Source organism: Myxine glutinosa, chromosome 1, assembly GCF_964187855.1.
Source record: "Myxine glutinosa chromosome 1, kmMyxGlut1.1, whole genome shotgun sequence".
Taxonomy (NCBI): domain Eukaryota; kingdom Metazoa; phylum Chordata; class Myxini; order Myxiniformes; family Myxinidae; genus Myxine; species Myxine glutinosa.
In genome coordinates, this window is record NC_136261.1 from 440,728,612 (window position 1) to 440,754,620 (window position 26,009).

Here is a 26,009-nt window from a genome sequence, read left to right on the forward strand (position 1 = left end):
GAGGGGGCAATTTTAACCTTTATTATACCAACTGTTACCAAACTCAAAACGGCTATATATATATATATATATATATATATATATATATATATATATATATATATATATATATAAATAATGAATCGGTGTTGTTTGTTATTTTAGTGCAAGCTAAAGTAACTGGTGTTGCACGAAGAAATTCAACGAAATACTCTCATAATTAAATTTGTGTTGTCAACAACAACTCACTGCAACTTCAACATACGATCTTCACAATACAAATTAATTGATCACTCCAGGGAGAAAATCCCAGGCAGTGTATAAGTACAAGACCCAATTGACGCCTGTAGGTCAATTATCGGGGGTCAACTTTTTATCCAAACATAGCCCTCGACCTTCTCTGGATGAAAGAGGCCATATAAAGTTTGGTCGCACTGATTCCTACAAGGTCCGAATCCATAAACAAACAAATAAACAAACTTTCTTTATATATTAGATATAGCAGAGTACCCTCACTCCTGGTGGGTCGAGTTTGCACATTACTTACAGGAAAAGTATCGTCTGTGTTTTTCAAGAAGTCAACAGATGTTTATGTGGTGTGTGCTTTAAAGATTCTAGATAGTCTAAAGGGTATATTCCAATCATAGTTAGTGTCTAAAGGGTCAAAAGGGTCTAATCCCTCAAGCATGCAAAAAGGGTCTAAAAAGGTCCAAGTGGTCTAAAGCTATAAATGGTCAAGGGTCCAATATGTCTAATCTGTCTGAAGGGTGTACGGGGTCCAAATGGTGTTGAAGTCCAAGTGACTTAGGGAGTTTAAAGGTCTTCAGGTTCTTGGAGTCGAAAGGTTATAAAAGGTTGAAAGGGTGAAGGAATCTAAAAGTGTTGAAAGGGTCTCAAAAGTAAAAGTATTCTTAAGGGTATTTCAGGGTCTTTGGGATCTAATCTTTCAAGCATGTAAAAAGGGTCCTTGGAGGTCTTTAAAGGCTAAGGTGGTGCATGAAAATACAATGAGGACAATCCACAGGTCGGACTTTGTCTGTGTGCCAAATTTGGTGGTTGTCGGCACAGCTGTCTTTGCAAAGAAACACCAACACACACAGATAGGACAGACAGACAGACAGACAGACAGAGACATCCAACGATTTTTTTTTTTTCGGTTATTATTTATTATTCACATTTGGTATTATTACAGGACCTGGTTTTTTTAAAGACAGAAGTGATTATATTTACAAAGGTGCCCACAAAGACAAATAAATAATAACATACACCCTAATTAGGCGTTGTCTCCTCATCCTCATGGTGCCGGGTGAAAGGGAAGGATGGGAGGGGAGGAGAGAGATTTCTGGGAATGGAGGAATTATTTTGCACATTATCTGCCCATGGTACCCCGAAAACGACAAAACATGACAGGAGCACAGGGCAAGTCGTTCACTCTGACACACACATACACAAACATACATACATATGTACATACCATGGTCGGATTGTTTGTTTGTTTATTGATATAATTCGTTGACTAATTAATTGTTCCCTTGCTGCATTTTTTTTTTTTTTTTTTTTTTGCAGAGTTCGTTAGTTCACTTCTAAAAAAGTTATCATCGTACATTCCTTCACAAAACAAGGATGACTTATTCGAAGAGAAAAAAAGGTGTGAGTGAGCACCTCCCTCGAGTGCATTCCTTTTTTAAATGGGGTACCAGGTGGGGGACATGACCCTTTCCAAGTTTCCAAGAACACCCATTTCTTGATGATTCCTACCTCTGTTTGATCTTCCTCTTCCTGAACCTGCCGTAGTTTGGATGCAACGCTCTGCATTGACTGTGACACATGAGGATACTTTGCAGCCAAAACATCCTGCACAGAATAAAGAAACAACAGAATGAAGAATCGTGAACCGGTGGTGGATTAAAAAGGAACATCCTGCACAAAATTAGATGAATACTAGCAGAGGTAACCGTACCTTGTGTGGAAGGAATTTAAAAGATACAAGATGATTTGTAATACGGGCTAACACCGGGTGGTGCTATACGATACACATTTACATATAGAGAATTGGGGTCTTCGCCCCACCCTGAACCCCTTAACCTGAAGGATTGAAAATGTGTTCTTGCATTTCCATTTGCCAAGAGGATTGGTATGCGATATGATGGGGTTATAATTATATATATGGAGTATACATTTGTGAGAAGAAGCACAGTCAATGTGATGGGAGTTTTATTAAAATTTATAAATATTCTCTTCTCTTTAACTCCGGAGCTGAACGAGAAAAAGTCCCAGGACGACATTAACCACTAAAACAGTCTCAGCTGTCTTGAAGGTCGATGTTTGGTGAAGCACTGAAGCAGTCATGATTACATCACTCTACATTAAAATAATTATATAATTATATCAGGGGTAGCTGCACTGACATTACGTCATCGTGACATGTTGGTGTGAAGGTAAAGATCGATATATTTTGTAATTTAAATTGCTGGAAAACGTTTGAAAACCTAAAATGTCCAATTACAAATATCGAACCATTTGGAAAGTTTTCTCTGGGATTGAACAGTTTTCAGGATGTGGTTTGAATGGGATTTTTATATTGTACGCTGATTTGATATAAAAATACGAATTTAATCCAAGGGATTTTTCAGATTGGGAAGAAGATGAAGATCCCCTCAATCGAGGTCTGGATGATAGATGGATCACCTGTTACCTGGGTTTGAATACCTTAGTGGTTGGTCCAAGATGTGATACACAGGGTCTTGTAATATAGGGGAAAGACCTTGAAAGGTATAAGTGTATAAGGTTATTCAAAATGAATTCTTCTTCTTCTTCTTCTTTTATATGGAGCACATTTCTGCAGGTTATACCATTTGCTGGGGGTGCAGGTGTGTCACTGATTCAGTGCCCTCTGCAAGTTAGAGCGTTAATCAGAGATCCGTTCAGGGAGCTGGCGATCAGGAAAAGTTGATTTGTACCGATTTGAAATATTCCAAAGATAGTTAGTTCAGTAAGTTGTATAGTTGGGGTGCAGGAAACAACTTACCGACATCTCTCTGATTTATTTAAACACACATTTTAAATGAAAATTCTGTGATGATGAATCTTTATTTAACCTTCATTCGTCTTTAAGTCCGAGGATTGTAAGTAGCTCAGGCCGTAAACATTCTTCCTTATTCCAAAATAAACTTATTTTGGTGAACTCTGAACCCTTGTCACATCAACAAACAATTTCACCTTTTATCAGATGGTCACCTGAAAAAAACTTATTCATTTCCCGTCACGTCTTGTACAGGTGAATGATCAACAACAGCACATGATAAATAATTCTCACGTTTATGAGGAATATTCCGCTACGATGACGTAACAAGCTGTACATAAATGGATAATGGTCAATCGGAAAGTTAAAAATATTCAGACCTCCACACGAGCCTTCGTCATATAAATCTAGCCCCGTGGGGGACTGACGGTTATATCCCCATTACATGCCCCACTCCACATATGGAAGTTGAAAAAGGCGACATTAAAACAAGAAAGAGCAATCAGAGATCGCAGACCCTCGCCAAGATGTGTTTGTGAGGTGTATTTTGTGGGGTGTTTTTGTACATTCTTTCATTATTTTGTACAACCACACTTTCATCAGACATGCGTGACACATGATATCCTCTTTATAAAACTGAATTCAGTGTTGTATTTTAAATATATATTTTTTAATGAGGCTGTCCTCAGGGTCATTGGAGTTCCCAGGGTCTTTCGCATCCATGGAGTCTTTTGGGTCATCAGGCTCTTTTGGGTCCTTGGGGTCTTTTTGGGTCATTGGGGTCTTTTGGATCTTCGGAGTCTTCATGGTATTTTGGGTCTTTTCCGTTCCTCGGGGTCTTTTTGGGTCATTGGGGTCTTTTGGATCTTCGGAGTCTTCATGGTATTTAAGGGTCTTGATGGTCTTGATGGGGTCTTAAAGGTTCTTCAAAGGTCCAATGGTTCTCAGCAGTCCAAAGTGTCGAAAGGTACATTCCGATATTACATAATTAATAGACAGGATGCCACTGACTTCAAACAGAACATAATTAACAGATATATTGAAAGCTCACATGGCTGGAGAAGATAATAAAGTGGTGCTTCTTCTTCTTCTTCAAACAATAACTTCTGGCTGTCAGACCGTAAGACCAATCATATTGAAATTTTAAACACGTGTTCTGCTTTGCGACTACGTCATTATTTTGAAGTTTCACATCGATCAATGAAGCGGTTCAAGAGGTAGAACTTTTAAAAGATTTTTGTTCAATCCAATATGGCCACCAAACCATGTGACGTATGAATTATTCAAGGGCAGCAGCGTATACACAAGGCACGGGGAACATATGTTTGAAGTTTCCGTTCGATCTGTTGAGCCATTCTGGAGGAGTGGCTTTTTACAGTTTTATTCTTCAAAAAATCATTGCCGCCAAACCATGTGACCTATGACGTCATGGTTGTCCTTCTGGAAGTTTCTCCCATCTCCACACAGGATCTCTGGAGCTCAGCCAGAATGACAATCGGGTTCTTGGTCACCTCTCTTACCAAGGCCCTTCTCCCACGATTGCTCAGTTTGGCCGGGCGGCCAGCTCTAGGAAGAGTCCTGGTTGTTCCAAACTTCTTCCATTTAAGAATCAAAGAGGCCACTGTGCTCTTGGGAACCTTCAATAAAGCAGAATTATTTTTGACGGCTTCCCCAGATCTGTGCCTCGACACAATCCTGTCTGAGCTCTGCAGGCAGTTCCTTCGACCTCATGGCTTGGTGTTTGCTCTGATATGCATTGCCAGCTGTGAGACCTTACAATCTTATATAAACAGGTGTGTGCCTCTCCAAATCATGTCCAATCAATTGAATTTACTACAGGTGGACTCCAATCAAGGTGTAGAAACATCTCAAAGATTATCAAGAGAAATGGGAGGCACCTGAGCTAAATTTCAAGTTTCATAGCAAAGGGTATGAATACTTCTGTCAATGTGATATTTCAGTTTTTTCTTTTTAATAAATTTGCAAAACTTTCTAAAATCCTGTTTTCTCCTTGTCATTTTGTCATATTTTGTTTTTTGGCTAACCCCCGCTGTAGCAGGGAAAATGGCCTTAAAATGCATGTTGTTGTTGTTGTTGTTGTGTCTTTGTCATTATGGGGTATTGAGTATAGATTGATGAAGGAAAAAATGAATTTAAACGATTTCAGCATAAGGCTGCAACATAACAAAATGTGAAAAAAGTGAAGGGGTCTGAATACTTTCTGAATGCACTGCATTTCAGCTAAATAACCAAAAATAATATGGATATAATGCATACAATAACCATTTTCACTGATTTACTCACCTTCAGTTCAGCATGAGCAATCTCCAAAGCAACAACGTCGTGGTCCCGATGTTGTCCACCTGTGCACGTGACGCACATCAAGCTCCCATCATCCTTACAATAGAGTAGGATTGGCTTTCCATGCTCAATGCATCTTAGTTCCTCAATCTTCACTCCAGGATCCACCAGTTTGTGCCCTTTCTGTTGATGAGGCTTCAGGTGTTTCTCACAGCAGAGGATCTCACAAGGTACACACCTCTTGGCTGCCTCTCGATTACAAAGCTCACAGAAACTCACTGCCCCCTGATTTCATTCCTTCCTTAACATTCACATCACCATGTTCTGTATCTCGGACCTCCAATCCAAACTTTCCCTTTTTCAACTTCATATTTTCTACCAAGTTGGCAATGATCACATTCTTCTTGAGCTTTGGTTTTTGTGGAAAAACCTCACGGCAATTTGGACAAACACAACCTGTGTCTTCTTCCCTGTTCTCCCAGGATTTCTCTATACACACACGACAAAACGAGTGGCCACATGGCAAACCAACAGGCTTCTTGTAGAGTTCAAAGCACACTGGGCATGTGAGTTCATTCAAAATAACTCCAATATCAGAAGAAGAAGAAGAAGAAGAAGAAGAAGAGGCCATTTCCTTGGGGTGAGAGAAGAGCGTGAAACAGGGTTGAATTGAAACCTGCAAATGGAGATTGATAATTAGAAAATCGTAAGGCAATTAAAGAGCAAGTATATACATATATATTGTTGCAGCCACAGGTTCCGGGGCTTGCTAATAGGGGAAGATTCGGTTCACCCCGGACCTGAGTCAATCGGGCATGGAAAACTCCATGACTTGAGCAGTGCCAATCAATCTACCAGGTTCCCAAGGGTCCCCAGTCCAATTATTGTTCACATTTGGGTCACGTCATTTTCCAATCCATTTCCAACCGGGCCTCGCACCCTCGATATGCACTGCTCTTATCTTTTAAATCTTAATGAGATGCAGCTTTGCAAAATCTTCCAGTGCACATTGGACATGGACTGGAGCCAATTAATTCGTTGTGGTAGAAAACCTCCCAGGCTAACACCACAGGTGGACTGCGCTCGACCAATAGAAGAAAGGACAGGCACAGACAGATCGCCAGAACAATCATCAACGAGGCGGTTTATTTATAAGGATGAGGGGGCAAGGGGGAGGATATAAGCAACAAAAGCAATTCAATGGTACAAGCAGAATCAAAATGGACAAGGGATCAATAATGCACAAGGGACTAACTATAAAGACACTCTTCCACATCACGACGTCGACCGATATGCCTCCACCCACATCACTACATCATTATAGATACATGTACCAAGTTTGAATTTAAATCCCTTCAGCTATTCTCAAGTTATCACATTTTACCTGACATGACCTCTGACCTTTGACCTCTTGACCACAAAATCAAATCAGTTTATCTTTGCATCGTACTATAATGATATGAAGTTTGGTGAAAATCCCATGAGTGGTTGACAAGTTAGCCTGGTTGTATAATTCTTACCTGACCGGACATCTGACATTTGACCTTTCAACTCTTGACCCCAAAATATAGTCAGTTGATCTTTACATCATTATACATACCTGTACCAAGTTTGAATTAGATCCCTTCAGCAGTTCTCAAGTGATAAACCTATTACAGACTTTGACCTTTTGACCCCCAAAATCAAATAAGTTAATCTTTGCATCATAACACATACTTGTACCAACTTTGGTCAGAATCCCATCACTGGTTCACAAGTTATCGCGGTAACATAATTTTACCTAACATGACCTCTGGCCTTTGACCTCGTTACCCCAAAATCTAATCAGTTCATCTTTACCTTATTATACATACCTGCACCAACTTTGACCGTTACCCCTTCAGCCGTTCTCAAGTTATCGCGGTAATATAAACCTATCACGGACAGATGGACGGACAACCAGACGGACAACCAGAAAACATAGTGCCTCCGGCGACTTCGTCGGCGGAGGCATAAAAATGGACAAAGCACAGGGACAAAGAGCAGAGTTATCCTGATCGACATAGTTTATACTGTACATATTCACATTACAAGGGCGCCAATCAGACTCATCACGAGCAAGAGGAGATGAAGAAAACAAAGATAGAGCAGTCGCTAAGGTGAGGGGTAAAGAGGAGGACTACTTCGTTGAGATGGGTGGGGAGGAGGTGCAGGTGTGGTGCAAGAAAGAAAATGGAAAGAGGTGCGTATCTGGAGGGTCCCTCTAAAAAGAACGGTTGGTAACTTTGTCTTGGGCTTTTCCTTGTTGAGCTAATTGTGCATCCAGAGTGGATGTTTGAAGAAATGAAGATTTGGTGTATGAGGTGATAATTAATCGACCTGCCCTCCATATTGGAATGGGCCTGGTATGGTGTCTGGATTGCTCGCTTGCCCAGAGCTCCATCCTGCCAACTCCATTCCGCAGCTCTCTCCCGCTCGCACCGCTCCAACAACCCCGATCCGCCTTTCCCAGTATCAGTCAGGGGGTTTTCAGCCAGGAATATTAAATTAAACTAAAGTAGTACACCGACTATGACATCACACTGACGTCATGTACATTCATTGGTTTATTATTGAGCCTAATATAGTTGCTGAATGTTGTAATATGGTTGCTGCATGTTGTAATAGGGTTGCTGCATGTTGTAATATGGTTGCTGCATGTTGTAATATGGTTGCTGCATGTTGTAATAGGGTTGTTGCATGTTGTAATATGGTTGCTGCATGTTGTAATATGGTTGCTGCATGTTGTAATATGGTTGCTGCATGTTGTAATATGGTTGATGCATGTTGTAATATGGTTGATGCATGTTGTAATATGGTTGATGCATGTTGTAATAGGGTTGTTGCATGTTGTAATATGGTTGCTGCATGTTGTAATAGGGTTGTTGCATGTTGTAATATGGTTGCTGCATGTTGTAATATGGTTGCTGCATGTTGTAATAGGGTTGTTGCATGTTGTAATAGGGTTGTTGCATGTTGTAATATGGTTGCTGCATGTTGTAATAGGGTTGTTGCATGTTGTAATAGGGTTGTTGCATGTTGTAATATGGTTGCTGCATGTTGTAATAGGGTTGCTGCATGTTGTAATAGGGTTGCTGCATGTTGTAATATGGCTGCTGCATGTTGTAATATGGCTGCTGCATGTTGTAATATGGTTGTTGCATGTTGTAATATGGTTGTTGCATGTTGTAATATGGTTGCTGCATGTTGTAATATGGTTGCTGCATGTTGTAATATGGTTGTTGCATGTTGCAATATGGTTGTTGCATGTTGCAATATGGTTGTTGCATGTTGCAATATGGTTGTTGCATGTTGCAATATGGTTGTTGCATGTTGTAATATGGTTGTTGTATGTTGTAATATGGTTGCTGTATGTTGTGATATTGTTATTGTATGTTGCAATACGGTTACTGTATATTGTAATATGGTTGTTGTATGTTGTAATATGGTTGCTGTATGTTGTGATATTGTTATTGTATGTTGTAATACAGTTACTGTGGGTTGAATTATGGTTGTTGTATGTTGTAATATGGTTGCTGCATGTTGTAATATGGTTGCTGCATGTTGCAATATGGTTGCTGCATGTTGTAATATGGTTGCTGTATGTTGTAATATGGCTATTGCATGTTGTAATATGGTTGCTGTAATATGTTTGTGCCCTAGTCGTGCTGTTAAATAACATCAGGTGGGTTGATTCAGCCTGTCATCCTTCTGATGTCGGCAAAATAAGAACCAGGCTAGTCTAAACAGGGGGCACTGCATCAGGGGCACAGTCGGCACATCTTAACATCAGCGGCACATCTAAACATACACCAACCATACACTCCCAGCAATGATGCAAACATCCGCCATTGGCTGCTTATGGAATATAACTCTGTGTGTGTGTGTGTGTGTGTATGTATGTGTATGTGTATGTGTATGTGTATGTGTATGTGTATGTGTGCGAGTGTGTGTGTGTGTGTGTGTGTGTGTGTGTGTGTGTGTGTGTGTGTGTGTGTGTGTGTGTGTGTGTGTGTGTGTGTGTGTGTGTGTGTGTGTGTGTGTGTGTGTGTGTGTGTGTGTCGTTGGCTGCTGCCTCCACAGTTTAAACATGGTTGGGTTTCAAGAGATGCAACGGAGACCTGGCAGTGTCCACCTCCGTGTGTGCAGGTGCAAGTTTGTATGTGTGTCTGGATGAGTTAGATGCCTTTACCCTCCTGTTGGTGGGGGTTGGGGGGTTGGTATGCCCAAGATAACCTTACCCTCCTGTTGGTCGGGGTTAGGGGGTTGGTATGCCCAAGATCACCTTACCCCTCCGTTGGTGGGGGTTAGGGGATTGGTATGCCCTAGATCACATAACCCTCCTGTTGATGGGGGTTTGGGGGTTGGCATGCCCAAGATCACATAACCCTACTGTTGGTGGGGGTTAGGGGGTTGGTATGCCCAAGATCACCTTACCCTCCTGTTGGTCGGGGTTAGGGGGTTGGTATGCCCAAGATCACCTTGCCCTCCTGTTGGTGGGGGTTAGGGGGTTGGTATGCCCAAGATCACCTTACCCTCCTGTTGGTGGGGGTTAGGGGGTTGGTATGCCCAAGATCACCTTACCCTCCCGTTGGTGGGGGCGAGGGGGTTGGTATGCCCAAGATCACCTTACCCTCCCGTTGGTGGGGGTTAGGGGGTTGGTATGCCCAGGTTCACCTTACCCTCCTGTTCGGGGAGGCATGTTGAAGCTGCAATGCTCTCATTCCAATATGGAACGTTTTGACAAGTTTCTCCTCTCACCACTAATCCTCCCCAGGTAAAGTCTCAATTATTGAACTGTATTATTTATTGTAAATCATTCATTGGATGTAATCGATAACTTTGTATCAATTGTAATCCTGTGTGTTGTGTTGAGTTTGGTGAATCCATCATTTGACGGGATTTTCCTTGAGTATTCACATAAAAAAACAATCCCCGAGTATTAACATTCAGAATAATCATTCAGTGTATTAAATGAAATGACAAACTGGACAAGAAGATCATCAGAAGGACCAGGAGCCCGCACCGGGAGACTAGGAGCCCAGGGGGGGTCAGCCTAGATGGAAAGTTAACCAATTTTCATGTATATAGCAATGGTCCATGTGCATGTCCATGTAAGGAAATGGACTTTCTGGCGGGCACATTATGGTGGGTGTGGTCAGAAGGGCCATTCGAAAGGGACCCAAAAATTGAGCTCGATCAGCTCTGTGAGTTACCCTGATGAAACCTAATGGAAAATGTTCAGCATAGTCCCAAATATCATGTATGACCACTGCCAGACATTTTCAGTGGTGGGGTGTGCCTGCCAGATTACATAACCGGATGCCCAAAATTGAGCTACATCAGCTCATGAGTTGACCCGGTAAAACTTACTGGAAAATGTTTGACATAGTCCCGTGTGTCAGGAATGACCACTGCCAGACTTTTTCAGTGGTGGGTGTGCCCGCCAGACACTCCCGAATGCCCCCATCCCAAAAATTGAGCTAGATCAGCTCGTGAGTTAACCCGGTAAAACTTACTGGAAAATGTTTGACATAGTCTCAAGTACCCGGAATGGTCACTGCCAGACATTTTCAGTGGTGGGTGTGCCCGCCAGACACCCCCGAATACCTCCACCCCAAAAATTGAGCTAGATCAGCTCGTGAGTTAACCCGGTAAAACTTACTGGAAAATGTTTGACATAGTCTCAAGTACCCGGAATGATCACTGCCAGACATTTTCAGTGGTGGGTGTGCCCGCCAGACACTCCCGAATGCCCCCACACCCAAAATTGAGCAAGATCAGCTCGTGAGTTAACCCGGTAAAACTTACTGGAAAATGTTTGACATAGTCTCAAGTACCAGGAATGGTCACTGCCAGACATTTCCAGTGGTGGGGTGTGTCCGCCAGACACCCCCGAATGCCCCCCACACCCAAAATTGAGCGAGATCAGCGCGTGAGTTACGCTGATGAAACCTCCTGGAAAATATTCAGCATAACTCCGTGTATCATGAATTTTCAGTGGCGGAGTGTGGCTGCCAGACACCCCAAAATGCCTGCCCTCCATTGAGCCAGACGGAATTCTGAGAAAAAGCGCAATGTATCTCTTGATTCTGTGGCATTGTAATTTACTCACAATTATCAATATAGCATGTATTTGACCAAGCCTGAACCTAGACAACATTAAGGTGCCAGGTGTGTTACTTTACATGTATTACATTTTCTGACACTTTTACCGGTATATGTGTCAGTTTTAAAATAGGAATCAAGTAGTCAAGTTCTCTTTGCACTGCAACCCAACTTATTTTATTGAGGATCAGAGTCATCAACACATCCAAGAAGATATTCGACACAGTCTGAGGTAAGTTTTGTTACTTAAATTTCTCCCCATAGATATCATGCTGCCACCTATTATCTCATTAATCAAGCTTTAAAACTTTAAAGATTTAAGAGAGGTCTCTCCTTTGTAACTATACTCAAAATCAGTGTGTTTATGGTGGTGCAAAGCGGTACATGTACATGTACATCCCTTTGAATCCATCAGGTACGGGTATGTTACCAGAATAGCGCCGAGGCCTAATCACAAACTGCATAGGATTCACCTAACCCTCACCCTCCTGCTGATGCTGTCCATCCATCATATTGAGGGCTACTTGTCCATTAATTAGGCCTACTTTATCGACTGATATAGATATTTCAATGAACCTTATGCAGCCAAGGTTACTCACACTATATACTGCAAGTGGAGCCTATATGCTTAGGTCTACGGTCATTAATTTCAAAGCGAAACAATGAATGTATACTCTTTTCTTGATTGAGGGAAATGAAGGCGTATATTTTTCGTGTCTGACTGGACCATTATGATAAATTCTTGTACATGTTAATGAACCATTTCCCTCAAGGTAAGCTAATGCCCATACTACGATAAATGTCAATTTTGATTCCTCTCAATTAATATTTAATATTACTGTCGTCATTTCTTTTAATAATGGGTGTTAGCAAAAGTGTGGCTCTGGGGATTTTTTAATACAATGCATTATTCTATTCTTTCAGCTTTGGATTATCGACGTCAGCCAGGAGGATGACTGCAGAAGAGCAAGGTTCGGAAGAATCACCCAGGAGGATGGATCCAGAAGAAATATGTGTGACTTCAGAAGAGCAATGTTTGGGAGAGTCAGCCCAAGGATCAACTCGTTCATCCACTATTGTCAATCAAGAGGTAAGGGTAATGGAACTTAATTTGCACATTCTAAAGCACTGACAAGATACCACTCACCAAGCCACCGGAGAAATCTCCTCTCAAAACGTCCACCGAGTTAGCATAATTTTGTAACTACAAGGACAGAGGAGAAATTCGGAATTCCCATAACCAAATGTCAAACGTCATTATGCCTCCGCCACAAATTTATGTTTTCGGGTTATCTGTCCGTCCGAGTCTCGTTATCGTGATGTCTTAAGAACCGTTGAAAGGATTTTCGTCAAACTTTTTACATGTCATGTACACACTTGGAAAAAGAGGCAACATGATTAGATTTGGGGTTATTAGATCAAAGGTTACATGTCAATTTATTTGCACAGAATATCGATTCAAACATTATGCGGTTGCCAAGCTGACAGTTATATCCACATGTGATCATATGGTCCCTGGACCATTTAATTTTTACTCCACATTAACGGATCCTATTTTCATTCCAGAACAATGACGCTGAGGGTGTTTCAAGCTGCTATATCTGTCACAAATGCACAGAAGAGGACGGCAAGCTGATAAAGTTCAGTGACAGGACATGGACAACAGTAAAGAATGCTGCTGCCTTGCGTAAAAATTTTAAATCTGACATACTTTGAGGTGCCACCTGATGATGAACCAACCACCAAAAAGGCTTCGATCCGAACAAGACGCTGCAGTGTCCTTCCCAAGTCTGATCAGCAGGGCCTGTTGAAAGGGACTTGTATTTTCTGTGGCAAAAGCCATATGTACGGACAAAGCAAGACTCAAGATGTCAATGAAGCATGATACACCAAATTGATGCAAATGACTGGCAAAGTTGATCAGGTAATTAAGGCACGAGAAACTGAGAATACGATCATCATTATAAAATTAGAATACCTTACAACATCTCTAATCATGCCTTTTATTGACATTCAGGAGAACCCATTAGCAAACATCAAACGGATCGACTGTGCGCTGCTGCCACCTTCTCGTCGGACCCTTGACATGAAGATTCGACAAATGCAGTATGTAACAGCATTGTGGACACATGCCGTGACAGCATCTCCTGTGGACGGTTTGTCATCAACCGATTATGGATGGTCTGTGAATGACAACATCCTGAAGACAACCTGGTTTGAAGGGCCAGCCATACCAGACAGTTTGTTTGCGAATGGCAGTAACAACGCAGAGGACATGGAGGTCGAAGGTGACAGCGAGTCGGAGTTGGAAGTAGAAAATATTGATGGATTATTGAGCGATTCAGATGGCGAAGCATGGAGTGAAGACTCAGAATCAGAGGAGGAAGACGGGGATTACTGATAGGAGACCAGCTCTACAGAATTTGAATTTGTTTGAATGAATGGCTGACATCTGCTTGTGGTCATTCATGTGGGCTATGCAGTACCATGTTATGCTCAACATTTTCAGTCACTTTCATCAGGATTGGTAACTCATGAGCTCAGATCTAGTTCTGTATTTTGGAGTTGGGGAGGGGGTTCCAGGTGTCTGGCAGGCATGCTCCACCACAGAAAATGTCAAGTGGTCATTCATTATTATTTTTTCTTTCGTTGCCTCATTTGAAGGACTTTATTGTTTCATCATATGTAATCACATTACAAAACATAAATGTGCAGACAAATGAAATAAAATTCTGTAGCGTAGCATGTCAAACAATCTTTCTACCTGACTTCTGTCATTTCTTTCGTTTGGTTTACTGTTCAAAAAAAAATCAGTTCAGATTTCAACTCGTGCAAAAGAGCTCTGGCATGTGTTTTAGTACCACAGCTCATCGTTGTTGCCAAAGACTAAATACATCAGGTTCTATCTGCTTTTTTCTCTCTACAATCAATGAGTAGAAGTGTTTTGTTTTCATGTTTAAAACATTGATAGCATCTACTGCAGTTGACATTTCTATAAATTGTTTCCCTGATTAATCCCCACCTGTTTCATAAAGTACGCAATTTATCCAACCATAATCTCGGAATTTTACGAACTTAAAGGGAAATAAATGTTTCGGCAATGTATTACATTTAACAGATAACGTCAGCGTCTTTACAACACCCACGACAAATGACATGTTACACCTTAGAAATCCCTTCTTTTCCCATGACTTGAAATAAAACATCTGATTTTCAAAAGTTATGATGCTGTTAATCCATTGTATTTTATTCTCAATGTTATTCTCATCAGGTTAAATCACAAGCTGATCTCGCTCAATTTTAGGGTGGTGGCATTCAGGGGTGTCTGACGGGCACACCTCACCACTGAAAATGTCTGGCACTGGCCATTCATGATACCTTGGACTATGCCAAACCATTTCATGTAGGTTTCACCGGGTTAACTTACGAGCCGATCTAGCTCAATTTTGAGTGTGGGGGCATTCGGGGGTTTCTGGCGGGCACATCCCACCACTGAAAATGTCTGGCAGGGGTTACTCGTGATACCAAGGACTCTGCCGAACTATTTGCTGTAGGTTTCACCGGGTTAACTTAAGAGCTGATCTAGCTCAATTTTGGGTGTGGGGGCGTTCGGGGGTTTCTGGCGGGCACACCCCACCACTGAAAATGTCTGGCAGTGGTCATTCGTGATATCTGGGGCTATGCCGAACATTTTCCAGTAGGTTTCACCGGGTTAACTCACGAGCTGATCTAGCTCAATTTTGGGGTCCGGTTATCTAATCTGGCAGGCACACCCCACCACAGAAAATGTCTGGCAGTGGCCATTCATACCCCGGACTACACCGAACATTTTCCACTAGGTTTCATCAGGTTAACTCACAGAGCTGATCTAGCTCCATTTTGAGGTCCCTTTCTAATGGCCCTTTTGACCACACCCACCATAATGTGCCCGGCAGACGTCCATTTCCTTATATGGACATGCACATGGACCATTACTATATACATGAAAAATGGTTAACTTTCCAGCTAGGCTGACCCCCCCTGGGCTCCCGGTATAATTCGGAATAATCATTCAGGGTATTAAATGAAATGACAAACTGGATAAGAAGATCATCAGAAGGTGCACTCGATCATCACAAACACAGGTAGCACAACAGAGCGCCAGGTGTCCCATGACAATGTGCTTGTGTCGCCAAAAACAGAAACAGAGATTATAATGAGATTTCATGAGTGAAACATCTGATCCATCACTCAATGGGAGTTTTAGTAAAACTAAGTTCGAAAGGTTCACCTGGTATCATCACTTCCGGTTCCAGTCTCTGAGCAGTGGACGTGCGATTTTCACCTCTGCCAACTTCCTCAAAGATAAGTCTTTCCCGGTCGTTTTTGTTGTTTGCTTTGGTGTATAACTAGTATAACTAGCATAACTAGTCCCACTCCTCCCTCCAGGTCTGCAAAACAGGCGTTCACCACCATCTCTTATCATCCAAAATATCCCCATCCAAAACCTTGATCTTTTCTACCCCCGTTAACCTACCCCAATCCCACCTCCGTCAAATTCCCTGTTTTCTTTCCTGAAATCCCTGTAGCGTCCATCTTGTTTATCCCATGTACCCCGCCCCAGCGCTCTTCATCTCCCGATATCCCTGTTTTCCACTGTTGTTCTCTCACCTACATCCCTCTCACCCCCTCTCGCTCCCTTTATTTTATGTTCCATATGTTAGCTCTTACATGAGACTCGACTTGGTATAAAATAAAATCGTCCGTGTCCCACAACTGGTGTCTCCACCATGTTTCGTCCGTATCCGTCCACAACTTTTTCAGACATCTTGTTCACAAATAGATGAAGAGACATGAAAACAAAACCTCCATCGACCTTCGGTGGTGAAACCAATGAACCTGGAACTCTGTGGTTCCTCTGAGGCCCTAAAACTGACGTCATCCTGCCGAACCACACGGATCTTCCCGATCGCACTCTCCACACACTCCTTCATTAGCAGAGTGAAACAAACACGATCATTGTACAACATTTCTCATTAATAACTTGATAACTCCTTAACCCGGGTACGAGTACGGACACGTTACCTCTCCTGCTGATGAAGTTTCAAACCGCGTAAGCACTTCCGCGAACTGAACTCATAGGGGTGGAGCCTCGTTCAGTGACGTCATGAACAACGTGATGACGCAGCCGCGTAGAACGAGGGCGTGTACTCCCGCACATTCGAGTCTCACAGCAGGTCACGTGGTTATTTGGAATGTCATCAACTCGATTTTCATCTTGTTTTTCACCTGAAGTTTATTTTCTTGTGAATGAATAACCGAATGAGGCAACATTCCGCGGGAGTTTAAACCCTTTCATGTATTGATAACGTTTATTTTAAACCCGTTATCTCTGATTATCCCGTTTAATAAAGAAACTTGTTCTCATCTCGTTATCATTTATCAAAACAAACGTCATTCCCGAATCCCGATCCACGGATTTCTCCGATCGATGTTCGAGTTCAGAAAGTTCAATCGGAGCCTGAACCGAACTCATTCGGGAGAACGATCTTCAACATGTGTTTCAGGTTCAACCCTGGACGGCTGGGTTCGAATGCCGACCCAGGTATAAACTGCCGTCCAGGTGTTTCGCAGGCAGGTGATTCATCAAGGTGTTCATCTTCGTCCCTCGGATGGACGTAAAGTCGGACGTCCTATGTGCTAGCATTAGTTGGTGAACGTTAAAGATCCCACGGTGTCATTCACGAGTAGGCAAGTTATCGCCGGCATTCTGAACAAATTACACATTCCTACTGAAACCCACGAGCAGTGGCGTAGTGAAGGGGATGGGGGGAGGAGGAGGAGGCTGAGGAGAAGGAGGGGCAGGAGGAGGAGGAGGAGGGGGAGGAGGAGGGGAAGGAGGAGGAGGATGAGGTGCAGGAGGAGGAGGGCGAAGGAGGAGAAGGAGGCGCAGGAGAAGGAGGAGGGGGAGGCAGTGGAGGAGGAGGGGAGGGGAGGAGAAGGAGAAGGAGGGGCAGGAGGAGGAGGGCGGAGTAGGAGGAGGGGAGGCGGAGGAGGTGGGGATGAGGCGGAGAGGGGGGGAGGAGGAGTAGGAGGAGGAGGACAGGAGGAGGGGAGGAGGAGGAGAGGGGAGGAGGAGGAGGAGTAGGAGGGGAAAGTAGGGGAGGAGGAGGAGAGGGGAGGGGGAGGAGGGGATGTGGTGCCAAATTACTCCTCAAAAAACCGTTTCCATGCTCCATTTGTTTGTATTGTTTATAAATTATAACACAACAAACTCATGAGATCAGGAAAAGCAACTTTCAGAACCGCGTTTTACAGTTTAAGAGTAATCATGAAGGTAAGACTCATGAGTTTTACCCTTTACCCTTACCCTTTATCCTTCACCCGATTCAAAGTTAGGGTTGTACCATTACAAAAATGGGGGGTGTTGTGTGATTTATTTGTCGGTAAAATGCGTAATTACGCGAATGCGTAAATAGGGTAAATTATGGACGATGGTAATCCGATTATAATCACTGGTACAATTTCAACGCTCTTCTTCTTTTCTCTTCATTTTTGCGATCTTGGTATTTCATCATTTTCTTCAGTCTTGTGCTGTTGAGGCCAATTTGGCTGGGTCCTGACACCTCAAATAGCAGTGCCTTATTTTCGTTTTTTGTACCCAAGTTTGATACCCGGGAACAATGCTTTGTTTTCTATGCTCGATGGGATCAATTAGGTTGTATCTCATCCAGGGATTACAATTCAATTCAATTCAATTCAATAACCTTTATTGTCATCCCATCCATATACAATTTAGTATAAAATGGAACGAAATGACGTTCCTCCTGGTCCTTGGTGCAATATAAACATTGAAGCAAGACTACACATAGAGCAATTGGACATGACAAGTGCAGCGCAATACCATAAATACACAGAACAATACTATAAATACACAGGATAGTATACAGTAAATACACAATGAATATCCATGGCAATATGAGTATATCCAAGACAACATTAAAAAAAAATTTTTTAACAAAAATGTATAGAGTTGAACAGTTGACTGTAGGTTACATCTGATAAGTAAAACATTTATGTTGCAACATTTTATGTATAGCAGTATATGATACATGCAGCGCAAGTGGGTGAGGGGAGAGGGGAAGGGGAGGGTGTTTAAACACTATTAGTTAAATTAAAGTTGGTGGTGGAAGGTAAATTGGTGTTGAGGAGCCTGACAAATAGGGGGAAGAAGCTGTTATAGAGTCTGGCAGATCTGGCTCGGATGCTGCGGTGCCGTACCTTTTCCCAGACGGCAGATGGGCAAAAAGTCCATAGGACCGGTGAAAACGGTCGTCATCTATTCTGGCGGCCTTGCGTGTGCAGCGTTTGTAATAGATATCCTGCATGGAGGGGAGAGAGGCCCCAATGATGTTTTCAGCTGTCTTCACTATCCGCTGCAGAGTCTGGCGGTCCGAGACATTGCAATTCCCGTACCAAACAGTGATACAGCTGGTCAGGACGCTCTCAATGGTACCCCTGTAGAATAAGGTGAGGATGGAGGGGGGAACGCTTGCCTTCCTCATGCATTGCAGGAAATGGAGACGCCGCTGTGCTCTCTTGGCTAGGGAAGTGGTGTTGAAGGACCATTTGAGGTCATTTGTGATGTGCACAATGTAATGAAATTGTGTCTAAGTTGAACCCAGGTGCTATGCTGCTTCTGTCCGCTGCGTGGCAGTTATAAGAACTCAGACAGTCAGCGCTACGACCATTCCTGTGACATTTATTCTGTGTAATGTTGTGCATACTTAGATGGTGCGTATTACTCTTTGTTCCAGGCTTGCTTGTACTAATTGCAAATCCATTACTGATTCCAATGATTGCTGAATATTGATATTGCTATGGTTCTCCGCCACCCTTCCTACCCTTACCAAGGGGGGATTAATCCCCTTGTTCTTGCTGGGCTTGGCGGAACCGAGACTTGAAACACCCCTTCCGGGCGAGCGCAAAGTAGGGTTTCGGGACCAAGTCTCGCTCGTACCTAAATACCTGAGCCGCCACGGAAACGAGGAAGCAAGCCTCGCACGAGCCACGTGTAATATGAGCACGCCGAGCGGATTGCGTACACATGGTCCGCGCAGTTACCTAGATATTGGAACCCGATTCAAACGGTTTTCCTCATTCCACGCTTAGTCAATGGTGGAAATCACAAGGACGATCGAATAAGGAAAAGGAAGAACACAGGTTTAATTATCAACCCCACACGTATGTACAATTTGGTAGCAGCAGAGACACAGCACAGAACTTAAACAGTCTTATTCTTAAAGCCCAGATGCAGGCCCACCACACTCACACAGGGACTTGCAGGCAGGTTGATGTCCCGTCCAAACGCGTCGACGTGGTTGTTCAGGAACGGCCCCTTCCGGCTCTCCACAGTCCTCGTGCATCCCATGAAGATGGAAAGCAGGTGGTGGGAAGATCCTCGTAGCGCGTCACTCGTACAAAAGGGCAGCCGATGAGATAGGAAGAAAATGCGTGTCTCTCAGCGTGGCTGGCGGTTACACAGCCGTTATCACTCGTGTAACTGAAGGCACTGTACGCAGCTCGGCTTAAAGCTCAACCGCGCGTCGCTTTATCCATGAGCGTGTATTCTGGTTGATGCGCATTTGCCGCCGATCGTGTATCTCTCAAAGTTCTCTTTGGCTCACCGCGCTCCTTCAATTCATCAGCCAGGCCTCACAAGTCCTTTGTTCAACGAGTCCTCCCCCGCTAGTCCTCCTGCACTAGTCCTTTGTTCAACGAGTCCTCCCACGCTAGTTCTTTTGTTCAATGCTCAAGCGCCTCACATCAGTCCTCTCCCATAACTGGTGGGGGCTTTCGCACGACGGGTTATATCTGCCAAGCCCTAAGCCTGATCGAATGTTCCAACCACGCCCTATGATGCAGTGCTGCCACCACACACTGTAAGCCCTGATTGGTGGCTCGTGCTTACCGTCAGCTGCCCTGCCGCCCCTCATTCGGCTCCGCCCTGACCCTCCTAGGCCTGCCTCGTGTTAATTCGCCCAAAATGAGCCAAAGTCAGTGCAAAGGGGCATGAGGCTAGGGAGGCTGGAGAGTCAGTAGAATTAGGACCTATTCTCCTTGCTCTAGTCAACGCAGAACTAACATAGGAAAAGGACTAAGCTCACAAATACAAATAAATAACTATACTACAAATGAGGCTACATGTTGCTTGTGTGACTAACTATGAGGGGGAAATTTTAACCTTTATTATACCAACTGTTACCAAAACTCTAAACCGCAACACTACCCCCTCTCCCTCATCAGACTCGTCCCCGAGTCGAACCTACAACAATTGGAACGACCGGTTTTGAGAAAGATCTGGGAACTACCTTTTACTTTTACATGTGACATATAGATGTGGTTCCCCCTATTGCGTTGACGAGCTACTCTAACAGAATCATGCCCACAACTAACTGAATTGCGGAATTTTTCCAAACTAAACATAAAGCCGGTGGGCAGCATCTTGTATTTACAAACACAGGAAACTTACTTATTTACAGTTCTATGACCCAGGACCTGTCCTTTTTGGAAAGAAGATTTGAGGGGAAGAGAAAGCACAGCAAAGCTCCCTCACTCTCTTCAATCCCACTCCTCCCTCCAGGTCTTTAAAACGGCTGTTCACCACCATCTCTTATCTTCCGCAATCCAAAACCTTGATTTTTTCTACCCCCGCTAATTTCACCCCAAATCCACTTTTTGAGGTGACTTTTGAATTCTTTCCTGGAAGTCCTTGGTGTCCTTGCATTTTATACCTACACATCTCCCGATGTCCCTACTCTCAAATGTTGTGTTTGTGTGCTTCCTCCCCTTCTCTCCCAATCTTGTCGACTGCTCCCCTTTTTATATACTTTGTTTGCTTGTTTGTTTGATTTGTTTGTTTGATAAATGTTAGCTCTTTCACGAGCCTCGACTCTGTATACAAAAAAAGAAAAGAAAAAAAAAGCACAAAAACACACTCATAAAGTCACAACACTTGCTGCTTGCTTCTTCTTCTTGCATCTTGCATCTTCTCCTTGCATCTTCTGTGTGCATAAACCTTACAATTCTTCTTGCCCCTAGCACACCATCATATAAATGTACAACAAATGTATTTATTGTTTGTCTTGGCCAAGCAGGGCCAACCTTATGTGGTCCGACTGCGTGACATTGATGCCACTCAAAACAAGTGGTCCGAAGATGCAAGGTGATGCTGCAGCAAAGTGCTACACAGCAGAGGTGTAAGGCCACAAAAGACTTGTGGTCCATAAGTGTATAATGTGTGCAGCAAAGTGTTTGTGGCAGCAAAGTGTTTGTGGCAGCAAAGTGCTGCACAGGTGCAGCAAAGTTACAACAAAGGATTCGGCAGCAAAGTGCGGTGCAGTTTGGCTACACAGGTGTAGCAAAGTGCAGCAGGGGTGCTGCACAGATGTAGCAAAGTGCAGCAGGATGCTGCACAGGTCGCTGGTGCTGCACAACTCCTCCTCCAATATTGGTCCTGGGGTGGGGGGAAAGACAAAGCACAACCGGCAAAGCGGAAAGGGCGCAAAGGTACACAGCAAAACAAGGTGATGCAACGCGAGGGGCGTGGAGGAGCGAGCAGAGCAGACTTGTCCCTAACCGCCCATACCCCCCAACGTCGGCTTACACTACAGTAACCTAGCCCTTCCTTATATTTACAAATTCGTCTCTAAGTCTTGTCTCCCATATCCCCCTCTACTTCCAAATTCGTCTTCCAATCCCTCCCAAGAAGGAAGAGATGGAACAAACACACAATGTCACTCTAGGTCGTGATGCGTCTCACTTACTCAAACAGTTTACCAGCGTCCTGGTGTGGAGCTTCGTCTCCTCGGTGAATGGCTGTGGATGGCATGAAGGGATTTCTCTTCCTAACTACTCTAGTAACATTAACTTATTTAAACTACCAGGGGTCGTGCCCTGCCAATCGGCCATCTTTAAACTATGTGGTTCTAAAAACCGAATTCCCATTGACCACCCTGCGATGCCCTACGAATTTGGGTCTCACTCCCAAATTTTTCTTTCTGTGCCTTTGCACAATTTCGGGGCTGGGTCGTGTGGCTCCACTAGCAGGTCTAACTACCTGCGCACCTCTGCCACTGAAGTCGCAACCCGAGCTTACCTGCGCCTATGACTAACTAAACTGGGGAAGGCCCCTCCTCGCTCTTCACTCCCTGATGCCCTCCTTGGCATTGGGCTACCCGGGTCCTTCCCTTGGATCCTCGGGCCCCACTCAACACTACACAACTACCCTAACTGGCTCCCAGAGCCTACCTGTGGCCTCACCTGGCCGACAAACTACCAGCATCGGAGTGCCCCAATAACCATATGCACCAATTAAACCACACGCCCAGCCATTTCACTGACTCATGCACCCTCCAAAGCACTACTTGGCCACTACCTGCACCGCAGGTGTCAATATCCAAACAATTTACCTAAACCCACTACCTATGTTTACACTACCCGCCCCCCCCCCCGGGCATTCGTGAATGGGTCCATCTCCCCCCTTTCACTCCTTCGCACCATGCATTCCACACCTTTTATTCCCACAACAAGCATTCCACACCACTTATTTGCACACCAAATTTGCACACCTTTTTATCTCACACACCAATTATTTCCACTGACCAAATATCTTGCACACCTCTTGTGCTCGATACAATTCCTCATACAATTCCACTTATCTTCCAAACACAATTCCTCAAACAATTCCACAAACACACAGCATCATCTATCCAGCTGCTTTCCCCCTAAACCTCGTGCTTCCCCGTAATCCCTTACACTAAGCACTCCCTTCATCATTATCATCCTTCTAAGCTACATACGTCCCCACTATAGGTACAATGTCACTACTTAAATCTCATGTCCTCTACAGTCTGCTAGATCCCTACCATTATCCTAGCCCTCCCTCGGCTAGCTTTCACTGCCATCCCCCTAAACTAATGCTCATGAGCCCTGGCGTGCAATGGTGGCACCACCATTTCATTTCCCATTTCCCATTTCATTCCCATTTCCCAACAATACTCTCATCCGTTCACTACGCTTGAGCCTCTCCATGTGGAAATACATCGTCGTCACGGCTCGGCCTCGGCGGGCCGAGCGATCCATTCGGGTGGTTTGTCGCCTGTATGGGGTGTCCGTCCAGCATTTTCGATCCAGGGGAGAAGGGATGGACGGGCCGAGGTGCTGGGGCCCATCCCTGCATGGGGCCTCGCGGTCGCACGCACGGTGACCCAACCGACCACGGTCGGAGCACCACACTCGCCAGGGTGCACGGCTCCGAACTCTCCTACCTCCCCTTGAACCTTGCCGATGGCCTTTGCCACCACGGCACAGCACCAACCATAGAGGGCGGGGACTGGCACGAATCGTGCTCGCCGGTCTTCGCGGGACCGACGCAGCACGGATTCCCTCCGGTCTCTGCGGCACACAACTCACCGAGGGCTCACGTACGCTACCCGTCCCACTACGCGCTAACCCCCCGGTTGGTGCTGATGCTTGAGCCGTGTTCTCACCACTCGTGACCCACTCCGCACTCGCACACCCAGGCATCCCCGCAACTCTCATACACTCCGTAAATGCACACTCTCCTCACACACAGTCTGGTGTGCATTCTTTCTCACACACCGTACTCGCACCCTTCACAAACTCCGTTACACACTCCTCTTCTACGCACTCTTCTCGTGCACACTCTGTAACACCCAAGGGTGTGCACTCTCCTGGTACACACCCAATCATTGCACACTTCTCTCTCACGCACTCTCCTCTTGCCCACTCTCTTGTTACATACTCCGTAACACCCACGGGTGTGCACTCTCCTGGTACACACCCAATCATTGCACACTTCTCTCGCACACAGTCCGGTGTGCCTTCTCCCTCGCACTCTGTAACACACTCTCCCATTACACTCTCCGTCACCACACACTCTGGTGCACACTTTTCTCACACACACTCGTGCTCCGGTGCACACTTCTCTCTCACATGCGTGCCAGTCGCCCTCGTACACCGCACAATGGACTTTCACGACCGCCCGGGTTTCATCTCTGCCCCAAGCGCGCCAAAAACCCATTCGCGCCATGCACATTCGCGCCATTATATCTCACCGTGGGGAGCTTCTTTTCTGCCAGCAGCACCTGCAAACTTTTATTGGGGTTAGCAAGCACGACATCACGATGTGAACAATAACTGTGAGTACATTCCATTACTTCCCTCGATTTAATCTCTGATTCTGCCTTCTCTTCGGCCCCAATTGTTTCCTCTTCAATTTGAATTATTTCCTCGACGACCGCCGGCGCGCATAAAATTTTTCTGTCCAATTCGGTGGCCGTCGGCTTTTCTACACCCTGTGACAATTACTCTATAGCCCCAATCAACTTAGCTGTGCTCTGCCCAAACTCGCTCCACACACGTTCCCCACACTGCTTCACCTCGTCCCGTCCCAATGCGACCTCGGTTTTCGGTTTCGGAACCAAGTCTCGCTCGTACCTAAATACCTGCACCGCCACAGAAACGAGGAAGCAAGCCTCGCATGAGCCACGTGTAATTTGAGTATGCCGAGCGGATTGCGTACGCGTGGTCTGCGCAGTTACCTAGATATTGGAACCCGATTCAAGCGGTTTTCCTCGTTCCACGCTTAGTCAATGGTGGAAATCACAAGGACGATCGAATAAGGAAAAGGAAGTACACAGGTTTAATTATCAACCCCACACGTATGTACAATTTGGTAGCAGCAGAGACACAGCACAGAACTTAAACAGTCTTATTCTTAAATCCCAGACGCGGGCCCGCCACACTCACACAGGGACTTGCAGGCAGGCTGATGTCCCGTCCAAACGCGTCGACGTGGTTGTTCAGGAACGGCCCCCTCCGGCTCTCCACAGTCCTCGTGCATCCCGCGAAGATGGAAAGCAGGTGGTGGGAAGATCCTCGTAGCACGTCACTCGTACAAAAGGGCAGCCGATGAGGTAGGAAGAAAATGCGCGTCTCTCAGCGCGGCTGGCGGTTACACAGCCATTATCACTCGCGTAACTGAAGGCACTGTACGCAGCTCGGCTTAAAGCTCAACCGAGTGTCGCTTTATATATGAGCGCGTATTCTGGTTCATGCGCATTTTCCGCCGATCGCGTATCTCTCAAAGTTCTCTTTGGCTCAACGCGCTCTTTCAATTCATCAGCCAGTCCTCACGAGTCCTTATTTCAAAGAGTCCTCCCGCGCTAGTCCTCCTGCGCTAGTCCTTTGTTCAACGAGACCTCCTGCGGTAGTTCTTTTGTTCAACGCTCAATCGCCACTCATCAGTCCTCTCCCATCACTGATTACTCATCAAGCTCATCACCCATCTCATAACGTGTTCACTTGTCAAGCGCCTCTCTCATAACTGGTTGGGGCTTTCGCACGACGGGTTATATCTGCCACGCCCTTAGCCTGATCGAATGTTCCAACCACGCCCTATTGTGCAGTGCTGCCACCACACGCTTTAAGCCCTGATTGGTGGCTCATGCTTACCGTCAGCTCCTCTGCCACCCCTCATTCATCTCCGCCCCGACCCTCCTAGGCCTGCCTCGTGTTA

General features: G+C 44.8%; 1 long non-coding RNA gene and 1 pseudogene across 2 annotated transcripts in view; one reads left to right on the forward strand and one right to left on the reverse strand.

Annotated features, from left to right (window-relative positions):
* LOC144889685 (E3 ubiquitin-protein ligase TRIM7-like) overlaps nucleotides 1–16,616 on the reverse strand; it is a 32,540-nt pseudogene extending 15,924 nt beyond the window's left edge. The window contains exons 1-4 of the transcript XR_013621994.1: nucleotides 16,493–16,616; nucleotides 15,699–15,858; nucleotides 5,306–5,978; nucleotides 1,738–1,833 (exon numbers count right to left, since the gene is read on the reverse strand). The product of XR_013621994.1 is annotated as an E3 ubiquitin-protein ligase TRIM7-like (transcript). The remainder of the gene's footprint in view (nucleotides 1–1,737; nucleotides 1,834–5,305; nucleotides 5,979–15,698; nucleotides 15,859–16,492) is intronic.
* LOC144889694 (uncharacterized) overlaps nucleotides 1–26,009 on the forward strand; it is a 798,143-nt gene that overhangs the window by 165,906 nt on the left and 606,228 nt on the right. The gene's annotated exons all lie outside the window — the stretch shown is intronic.